This window comes from Setaria viridis, chromosome 2, assembly GCF_005286985.2.
Source record: "Setaria viridis chromosome 2, Setaria_viridis_v4.0, whole genome shotgun sequence".
In the NCBI taxonomy this organism is placed as follows: domain Eukaryota; kingdom Viridiplantae; phylum Streptophyta; class Magnoliopsida; order Poales; family Poaceae; genus Setaria; species Setaria viridis.
Window position 1 is genome coordinate 18,606,838 of NC_048264.2, and position 11,438 is coordinate 18,618,275.

The 11,438-nt window shown below is 48.7% G+C and overlaps 1 pseudogene; it reads left to right on the top strand.

Moving 5' to 3' along the window:
- The first annotated feature begins 75 nt into the window (after positions 1–75).
- LOC117844156 (probable plastid-lipid-associated protein 2, chloroplastic) lies at positions 76–11,177 on the top strand (annotated as a pseudogene).
- The last annotated feature ends 261 nt before the right edge of the window (positions 11,178–11,438 follow it).

An 11,438-nucleotide genomic window follows, 5' to 3' on the forward strand; every position in this document is an offset into this window, starting at 1 on the left:
GACCGGCATGGGGAGGCGCGCTGGGAGAGGCGGCGTGCGGTGATCGGCGGGCGGGCCGACCACAGGAGCGGCAACATGACGGTGGTCTTGGCGCGGAGCGGGCGGCACGGCTCGGTTGACCCGGCGCGGTCGAGCGCGTGGGTGGGACCGGCAAGCGGCGCGGCACTGGCGCAGGCGAGCGGCGCGGTGCGGTGGGGCGGCACAGCGCGGCGGGGAGCGGCGCGGGCGCGGTGCGGCGTGGGCGAGGGTGCGGTGCGGGCGAGCGGGCCCGGTGGGGCGAGCGGCACTGGCGCGCGGCGCGCGGCCCGGGGTGAGGTGGGCCCAGCGCACGCGCGTGCGGGGTTCGGTGCTAGGGGCAAGGCGCCGAGCGCCGGGTGCCAGAGGAAGAAAGGAAAAGGTGCCAGCCGCAGGAAGGAGAAGAAGGAAGGGAGAGAGAGGAAAAGAGGAAAAAAAAGGAGAAGGAGAAAGGAAAGGAGAAAGAAGGAAGAGAGGGAAAAAGGGGAGAAGGGAAAAGAGGGAGTTGGCGGAAATTGCGGGATTTGACGGCACGCGTGATGGACTTGACGGGCACGCGGCGAAAATTACGGGGACGGAAAAAGAGGGTCGACGACGTCGGGGCCGGAACGGCGGATCCGACGGAAAGAAGGGGATTTGACGGGGCTCAACAGTCGGAAAATTTTGGAAAGCATTTCAACGGGTGATTTAATTTGGTAGATTTTTACGGGCGTTACAAACCTACCCCACTTAAATTGAATCTCGTCCTCGAGATTCGGCTGAATCCTAAAAAGATGGGGAAACTCCTTCTTTAATGCATCCTCGCATTCCCAAGTAGCTTCTTCTTCACCATGTCTACTCCATTGGACTCTACAAATCCGCACTACTGAATTCCTTGTCCTTCTGGTGACGGTGTCTAGAATCTTGATGGGTACCTCCTGATATCGCAGATCCTTCTGTAAATCTATCGTTTCCACCGGTACTTGCTCTTCTGGCACTCTTAGGCATTTTCTTAGCTGGGACACATGAAATACCGGGTGGATGTCCGACATTTCTTCGGGCAGCTGAATGCGGTATGCTACAGATCCAACTCTTTTTAGCACCTGGTACGGTCCAATATACCGAGGGGCTAATTTTCCTTGCACTTGGAACCTTCGGGTACCTCGAATCGGAGAGACCTTAAGGTACACGAAGTCCCCCTCACTGAAAATCAACTCTCGTCTTCTTTTATCTGAGTAGCTTTTCTGCCTAGATTGTGCTGCTTTCAACTTCTCTCATATTTCAGCCACTCGTTCTTCTGCTTCTTTAATAAAGGTGGGTCCCACTAGGGTGCGCTCTCCTACTTCTGACCACATCAGCGGGGTCCTGCACTTTCTCCCATAGAGAGCCTCAAACGGTGACATGCCTAAGCTGGCTTGGTAACTGTTGTTATATGAGAACTCTGCATATGGTAGACTCTGTTCCCAGTCCTTGCCATAAGTAAGGACACACGCCCTCAACATGTCTTCCATGATTTGATTTACCCTCTTTGTTTGGCCATCGGTCTGGGGGTGATAAGCTGAACTAAAATCCAGTTTGGTGCCCATAGCCTTATGCAGACTCTTCCAGAATCTAGAGGTAAATTGGGTCCCTCTATCCGAAACAATTCTGCTAGGCACACCATGCAGCTTCACTATATTGTCTACATAGAGTCGAGCCAGCTTTTCTCCACCATAGGTGGTCCGTACGGGCAAGTAGTGGGCAACTTTAGTGAGTCGGTCCACTATCACCCATATGAAGTCATTCCTTTTTTGAGTCTTGGGCAATCCCACTACAAAATCCATGCCAATCTCATCCCATTTCCAAACTGGAATGGGTAGTGGTTGCAGTAACCCGGCTGGCTTCTGATGTTCGGCCTTAACCCTTTGGCAAATATCGCAATGAGCGACGAACTGGGCTATGTCTGCTTTCATCCCATTCCACCAGTATTTCTGCTTTAAGTCCATGTACATCTTGGTGGATCCCGGGTGGATGGAATATGCTGAGTTATGGGCCTCATCCATGATGGTTTGCCGGAATTCACCTTCCTTTGGCACACAAATCCTATCCTTGTACCACAAGGTTCCCTTTTTATCCACTCTGAAGTCTGGGGCTTTATTCTCTCCGGTTTGCCTGCGAACCCTCACCAGGTCCGGGTCCGAACCTTGGGCCTCTCGGATCCTTTCTTCCAGGGTGGGCTGAACACTTAGCTTGCGGCTGGTATTCTGAGGGATGATGTGTACATTTAATCGGGCCATTTCCTCTTGCAAGTGGGGGTCCTTAGGTCCGATCTGCCCATAGGATTTCCTGCTTAACGCATCCGCTACCACATTGGCCTTACCGGGGTGGTAGTGAATTTCCAAATTATAATCCTTGACCAACTCTAACCATCTTCTTTGCCTTAAATTCAGATCTGGTTGGGTGAAGATATATTTTAGGCTCTTGTGGTCCGTGTAGATCTCACACTTGTTCCCGATTAGGTAGTGCCTCCAGATCTTGAGGGCATGCACTACGGTTGCAAATTCCAAATCATGGGTGGGGTAATTTTGTTCATGGGGCTTAAGTTGGCGGGAGGCATATGCTACTACCTTCCCATCCTGCATCAGGACACATCCTAACCCTTGTCGGGAAGCATCACAATAAATGACGAAGTCCCGCTGGATATCCGGTAGGGTTAATACTAGGGCGGTCGTCAATCTTCTTTTCAGTTCCTGAAAACTCCTCTCACATGACTCTGTCCAATTAAACTTCTTGTCCTTCCTAAGTAGCTCTGTCATGGGTTGGGCTATCTTAGAGAATCCTTCAATAAACCTCCGATAATACCCAGCTAAACCAAGAAAACTTCTGATTTCACTAACATTGGTGGGTTGCTGCCAGTTGGAGACGGCTTCAACTTTCTCGGGGTTGACTGCTACTCCTTCTACGGTCAAAATGTGACCAAGAAATGCCACCTTCTCTAGCCAAAATTCACATTTGCTGAATTTAGCATAGAGTCGGTGGGCTCTCAATTTCTCCAACACTAGTCGCAGATGTTGCTCATGCTCTTGGACACTCTTGGAGTAGATAAGTATGTCGTCGATAAAGACCACAACAAACTTGTCTAACTCCTCCATAAACACCTTGTTCATGAGATTCATGAAGTAAGCAGGGGCATTGGTCAGTCCAAAGGACATCACGGTGAATTCAAACTGGCCATAATAGGTGACAAAAGCTGTCTTCGGGATATCACTTTCCTAGATCTTGAGCTGGTGGTACCCTGATCTCAAATCTATTTTGGAGAAATACTTGGCTCCCTTCAATTGGTCAAATAGGTCATCTATTCTGGGAAGGGGGTATTTATTCTTGATGGTGACTTCATTTAGTGCGCGATAATCCACGCACATCCTCATGCTTCCGTCTTTCTTCTTGACAAAGAGTACTGGGGCTGCCCACGGGGATGAGCTAGGCTGATAAAGCCACTCTGTTGCAGTTCACCTAACTATTTCTTCAGCCCTACTAACTCAGATGCTGCCATTCTATAGGGCCTCTTGGCTATAGGGGAGGTTCCAGGGATAAGGTCGATCACAAACTCTATATCCCTGTCCGGGGGCATCCCAGGTAGTTCTTCAGGAAAGACATCCGGGTATTCACTCACTACCGGGACTCCTTCTATGGCCTTGGCTTCCATGCTAAAAACCATTGGGTCGGGCCCACTTCCTCGGGTGTGACAGATCACTTGCACGCCATCCTGGTTAATTAGGCGCACTACCTTATTAGCACATCCTATGTGTCCATCATGTAGGCTTAGCCAATCCATTCCAAGGATCACATCTATTCCTTTAGATTCAAGTACTACTAAGCCAATCCATTCCAAGGATCACATCTATTCCTTTAGATTCAAGTACTACTAAGTCTGCTAGGAGTTCTACCCCACTTAAATTGATCCTTACCCGGGAACAACCTAGTCGACACTGGATGTCGGCTCCAGGCGTCCGGGTTATTAGGGGTACCTTTAGTAGTACTGTAGGTATGTGGTGCTTATCCACAAAGCTTGATGATATAAATGAATGTGATGCTCCAGAATTGAAGAGTATTGTTGCCAAAATTGAGCTGACTAGAAACTCACCGAGTACAACACCCTGAGCTTCCTGAGCCTCTTGCGCGCTGATGTGGTTGACGCGGGCTCGTCCAAACGACTGCTGGGGCTGCCTCATCTGCTGGCTGTTGTTGTTGTTGTTGTTGTTGCCGGGGTTGTTGCTGCGGACGGGAACACGATTGGCTCCTGACACTGCTGCCCTTGGCCCTGTCACTGCATTGGAGAAGGCCGATGCAGCTGGCTTGTTGGCGTAGGGGCAGTTGGCAATGAAATGCCCTGGCTCACGGCAATTGAAGCATGCCCTGCCGTTGTTGGTGACTTGACTGGCGCTGTTCTGTGGGGCCTTGATAGGGTTCTGGCTTCTGAATGGGGCATTAGCCTGATGGGAACCGGAGGCTTGAGACTGGGTCCGGTACTGCATGGGAGCTTGGGACCTGGGCATAAGGTGACCAAAGCTCCTTGGTTTCTGGAACCTGTCCTGCTGGTGGGCCTTGCTGTCCAGGAATCGGCGCTTGTTGTCCCTCCTTTCATCTGCCTTGGCCCTCTCAGTCAGGATGGCCATGTTCATCAGAGTGTTGAAGTCAGGGTAGATCTGAGGAGTAAGTAGGGTCCTCAGTTCTGTGCTCAAACCCTTCTTGAACATGTCTTGCTTCTTCTCATCCTTGTCTACTTCTTCTGGAGCATAGCGGGCCAACTCCATGAACTGATAGGTGTACTCTTCTACGGACTTGTTGCCTTGGCGCAGCTAACGGAACTCATCCGCCTTGCGCTTCATGGTAGCCGCAGGAATGTGATAGCGGCGGAACTCTGTCACGAACTCATCCCAGGTGATAGTGGAGGCATCCTGGGCGGTAGTGCAGTAGTTCTCCCACCAAGCTAAAGCAGTCCCAGTGAGTTGATGAGCAGCCAGGAGAACCTTGTCCCTGCTCTCACAGCCGAATGGCTCTAGCTTCCTCTGAATGACCCGCAGCCAGTCATCTGCGTCCAGAGGGTTGATGGACCCGCCAAAAGTGGGTGGCTTGGTTCGGAGGAAATCTGTCAGTTTCTCATTCATGCCCTGTCCGCGGGGCCTTTGGCGAGTGATGGCATTGGCCAAAGCTTCCAGCAGAAGGGTCTGGTTGTTCATGACTTGTACACAACTGGGGGTACAAATCTAGACTCGGGACAGCTTTTGGAGTACAACTCTAGGTGGGGCACTCTACTCGCGGGACGAGTCTGCACACTGCGTGGAGTGGTCTTCTGGCGGAATAAGGAGGGCTAGCACTGTTGGGATACGAGGTAGGCTACACTAGCGCAATTCAAAAATCTACCGCGTATAACCAGGAATAACTGCCGTATAAGGATCACGGGATTACCACTCGACGCACTACTGGTGCGGAAGATGTAGATATGCGTCGATGCAGTGAAGACGATCACGTAGTCGTACGTAGTCGATCAACGTAGTCGTACGTAGTCGATCACGTCCAGCAGCTCCTCAGCAGCTCGTCGTCGGCTCGTCGTGGCTCGTCGGTGGCTTGTCGGCGGCTCATCCAAGTGCTGCAGGCGCAACACCTCCAAGGTATCCACACGTGCAGGGAGGAAGCGTCGCAAGCCGGACTGCTAGATCCGCGAGTTGCAACAGGCGAGGGCGTGGGAGGCGCGGCAGGTGTGTTTCGCCAAAAGGTGTAAACCCTAGGGCGCCCCCACCCCTCTATTTATAGAGGTTCCTGACGGGCCTCTGGGTCCGAGGCCCATTAGTACTTCTAAACCTAATCCAACTCGGATCTGATCCGAATTGGGCTTCCAGCCCCTTAAGTGTGTGACCCTATGGGTTCGGATACGTATAGACATGGCCCGAGTACTCCTACTCGGCCCAATAGTCGGTAGCGGCCTCTAGCAAGACGTGCCAACTCCTATACGCACATGAAGATCATATCAGACGAACCATCACAACATAATATACATGCTATTCCCTTTTCCTCATGATATTTGGTCTAGCTTCAAGCCGACCGCTCTTTCTCGATCCTGTGATTCGGAATCCCTTTGTAGGTTAACTCTTAACCGTACGTAGCATGGCCATGCATTTTCGGATCCGATCACTCGAGGGGCCCAGAGATATCACTCTCAATCAGAGAGGGGCAAATCCCATCTTGATTGACCATGTCTCATAGCATGCTTCTTGACAAACCCGAAAGCTACCTTTATAACTACCCTGTTACGGCGTAGCGTTTGATAGTCCCTAAGTAGGTCGATCCACATCTAGAATACATGCGACAATCTCAGGTCTAAGGACAAAGCATATATGTTGTTTAAAGAGAGAACTACTTCTCGTGTTGGGTCAGTCCTAGCACATGTGTCCACATTATTAGTTCAACATCTCCATGTCCATGACTTATGAAACATAGTCATCAACTAATACATGTGCTAGTCTAATATTCATGTGTGTCCTCACATGAACTCCGACTAGGGACAACTTTAGAATAACCATACAATTAAAGAGTTTCACATACAATTCACATAATTGCAAATCAATTCAAGTAGCCTTCAACGGATATTCAATGAACACAATATACAAATCATGGATACAAATGGAATATCATCATCTCTATGATTGCCTCTAGGGCATACCTCTAACAAGCACCTCATCTCTTAGGGTCCCACCTGCGGGAGGGGGTTCCGAGGCTTCTCCATTGGCCACCTCAGAGACCCTTTCCGAAGGCGGTGGTGCTGGTGGGGCATCGGGCTCTTCCGCTTTCCGGACCCCTGGGCAACAGGGACTCCATCCAATACTGGGGCCTCGTCGTCCTCCACGACCCGCATTTTCCTTCTCATGCGGTTTGAGTGGTGGACTTCCTTCAATGCCCGCACGTGCCGGTCCTCGGACTCTTTGAGGGCCTCGATGGCGAGGGCCTCATTGCTTTGGGCGGCCGCGGCTCGTGCTTCAGCTGCTGCCAACCTCACCTGGAGCCTCCTCACCATAACCTCGGCGTCCTCAGCTCTACGGATCTGCTACTTCAGATGGGCGGCCTGCTCATCGTAGAGTTCATCCAAAGTGAGGAGATAGGCAGCCATATGGAGCACGGTGGGATCATCTTCACGCTGTCCACGTCCTTCCAAAGTCCTCACCTGGGCCAGCCAAACCGGGCGGTTCTTCTTGACAGGCGGGTAGAACCTCATCGGTGTGCGTCCGATGTGCCTCTCATAAATTTGGCACAGGTAGCGCAAGGCTTTCCGAGCTGCCGCCTGGTAAGTGTCTTTCCGCCGGAAACCAGTGGTAGACACATTCCAGGGCTGAATGTCGGGAAAGCGGCTGCTCCTGCCCACAAAGATGGTCATCTCGCATCGGAGAGTCCCATGGTCTTCATACTCCCGGCTAGAGTACTCCGGACATTCGTAAATCCCGAGGCAGTCCATGCAGGCGAACAGCAACCTAGGAAAACCGGGCTCCTCCAGGCAATGGCTGTTGATCCAACCTTCTTCGGCCATTTGGAAAGAATCGGGGTGTAAATCAGTTTTGCAATTGAGCAGAGGAAGTAAGAAATTTTGTAAATCATTTAATTTGGTCAAAAAGGCTTTTCCGGTCCTAATGGTTACGTCCTACGGCCAACGACGGCTCTGATCCACCTGAAGCGTCCCCACATAAGGAGGCTGATAACACATTTAGTCTCTACTTATGTGGGGACGCTTCATCAATCAAGATAGGATTTACCCCTCTCTAATTGAGAGTGATATCTCTAGGCCCCTCGAGTGATCGGATCTGAAAATGCATGGCCACGCTACGTACGGTTAAGAGTTAACCTACAAAGGGATTCTGAATCACAGGATCGAGAAAGAGCGGCACGAGGAGGACCTCGCTGTACGTAGATGAGCTGCTGAGGAGCTGCTCAATGTTGACATGTTCAACTATGCTGATCGACTTTGCTGCCCCGACACGATTCTGCATCTTCCGCACCAGCGCGTTGAGTGGTAATCCCGTGATCAATATATGGTAGTTTTCCTGCTTTACGCGGTAGAAAAATTTTGTTTTGCGCTAGCGTAGCCTACCTCGTATCCCAACAATTTCTTCTAGCAAGTAGTGTTGCATCAACTTCGACATCCGGCAAGCTTGTAAGATTCGTCCTTATCGATGACTTCTTGGGTGAATAGGGCTGCATCACCTCGACCTCCGGTTCACTTGCAAGCATCGCCATTATCAGGTGCTCTTGGATTTAATTACTGGCGCATCATTGTAATTTCATTTAGTTTACCTACCAGTTATCGATTCTCATCATATCTTGTAAGGCTACATCATTTGACCTCTTGCTAGATTTGGTAGAATCAAATTTATCCTACCTTGATTAAGATCTATCGGCTAGCTTATCTTTTATATCTGCATTGCTTCAATTACCATATTGTTAAGAGTTCAACAAAGTGTGCTTCATTAACTGATAGTTTCTTATTCTTGGCCATTACTGAGCTTTTACCGAGCCTTTATCTAATCACATCTAGATCCATCGGCTAATGACTTTTAAGTCTACCACCCTACTTCCAGCGATGTCTCGGTTAGGGCCGATCCGACTGTTGGTGATGCTAGATTAATTGTCATCAGCTTGCTTGTTCTATTTATGATGATTTATTTGTTCCGTGATTGCTTAGTTTGTTGATTCTATTTGCTGGTCGATATGCGTTTAAATGTTTAATTATCGCATCGGCCATTAGTCGTCAGCTCCGTTTACTTCAATTATATCATCTAGCCAACGGATCTTCATATATCTTATTTGTCCAAGCGCGGTGTCAGCTCAGCATTGTGATTCTATTAACTAGCCGATATGACGTCGCTCCACACCTTGTCAGTTGAATGGTCAAACTGACCGGCACACCCCAAACATCAAGAAGCTTAGGACCTACACTGGAGTTAAGTAGACCTCCCAGGCCTTCGTGTGCGGCGCGCTAGGGATCGTTGGCCGATTTTTCATGTCAACACCGGCCACATAAACCAATCAAATTCAGTGGCAGAAACCAAATCACCAAAAATAGAATCACTCCAGCAGCGGGCGGTGGCTCACCTATGCATTAGGGTCACCTGAGGTCAGAGCTTGGACGCGCAAATTAGAGAAATCATGGCAAACGTGGAAGGGGTCTAAAATCTAGGGAGCTAGCGGGAGGACTAGTGGGGAGAGAAAGAGAGGAACATGCGGGGGGGGGGGGGGCGTGAGGGGTGCATGGGGGTTGAAGGGGGATCACGTCCCTCCTCCTCCATGTCGTCATCTGCGCATCAGCATCATTGGCGATTGGGCCGCGGCAGCGATTTGGGGCTCGTTAGGGAAGAGGAGATGAGGAGGTTGGGTCACAGGCTGGGGGACGGGGTATGCAAGCGAGGGAGGCGGGGCCAAAATAAAGGGGTGCGATGGGATGATCCAAATAACATGGACCGTTGGACCTGAGTGAGTAAGGAGAGAGAAGATACGTGGAGAGATCCAGACAGTATATTTTGGATGTGTTGATTTCTTGGGTGTATGGATTGGTGTGGGTTGAGAAAAAATCATCTCAGCGGGGGACATTTTGTGGGGTAGAGACTAGAAGCGGCTAATTTTGAGGCACAATCTAACAAGCGTGTTACACATTCGCATTTGCATTGGGTGCTAATCTATGAATCACTTGATCGATACTGAAAACTACATACATAGTTGAAAGGTACCTTTTACATCTGAGATTAAGGTTGGCTGATGAAAATTTGTTTAGAAACTATAATGCGTGCTTCAAAAACTTCTACCAATTGTGTGTCTCAGTAATAAATTTCACTTTTGTGGTCAACTAGGCCAATTCACTAGGTGGGCACGACTGAATTTTTTGCCACTGAAATTGCCCCCATCCCTTATTTGTCACTACCAGTGACATAGATGAGTCCAATGTGTCACTGAGACATTGATAGCAAATAAGGGATGGCAGAATTTTGCAATGGTGAATAAGGGATTGCTTATAATTTTGTAAGATTATAGAACACACTTGCCTAAGTGCTATTCAAGTCCACGGATTTTGTTTTATTGGGCGGTTGCATGAACATGTTTTGTGCTATTGCTATATGTCACTTATGATACCCTTTTGGGGTATTAGGGCTTGAATATTGAATTGCAATTTTTCTAGTTGAGTAATCATAGTGATCCACAGGTAACCTTTTTTTTCCTGATCATCACACTAAATCTTAAACATGGATATCTGGAATCAACTGTAAGAGGACATGGATATGCTGTTGACAAACCATGAGAGGACATGGATGTGCCAGTTCTGAACGCTTCACTGCTTTGATAACTCAACTGCAGTCAACATCATGACTATACATACTTCTGACTTCTGAAACTAACTAACTGGAATTTTGAGGAAGTTCATTGAAGTGAAACTCTTTTTGAATGAAATTGCAGCAGCCATAAGAAATTTAGGAGGATAATTAAGAACATGATTTCAGGTACACATCATTTTCTCAAATATTCCCTCTGCTGGGTCCGGAAGGCTACCTGAGCTTGTAAAAGTGGAGGAGATATCACAGACTATTGATTCAGAGACTTTCACAGTGCAAAACTGCATCAAGTTTTCAGGACCATTGGCTACAACCTCAATTTCCACGAATGCTAAGTTTGAAATTAGAAGCCCCAAGTGTGTGCAGGTGAAGTTCTGTTATCCTCATCCAAGTAACCATTTTTCACCTATGACTGAATTCATTTTATCGGCCTTCTTGAACCCACATGTGGCACTTGTAGCACAGAACCTTGAGTGAATTCAGCTAGATATTTTTAACAAATTCATATGGTTCTCAACTTTCTAGATCAAATTTGATGAAGGTGTTATCGAAACCCCACAAGTGACCGACTCCATTGTGCTACCTAAGATGTTTGAGCTCTTTGGACAAAACATCGACCTAAGCCCATTGAAAGGCATATTTTCTTCCATCGAAAATGCAGCAGCCTTGGTTGCAAAGACCATCTCTGGTCAGCCACCACTGAAGATACTGATTGGGACCAACAATGCTGAGTCCTGGTTGCCCACAACGTACCTTGATGAAGAGCTCATGATATCTAGAGGTGACGGTAGCAACATCATTGTGCTGTTCAAGGAGGGAAGCACCCTTGTAAACTAGGATCCACATCCCTAAGTATATGATTCAATGTTGTAGGGTGAACCTTGGAAGCATTATACTGACCATGGTTCCTTTTTCTTGATTTGTGTTTGTAGTAGTATATTTCTGGGCTATTTGCTGTAGAATTGGTACCTTATGGGTGAATGTTTGTAATGGATGCTCTTAGTTTCAATAAACAAGAATGTAGATATAACTGCAGTTGTCCAGATGCTTCAAATACTGGATCCCAATTGCCCATAGTGATAGGAACCCATTAGGGTT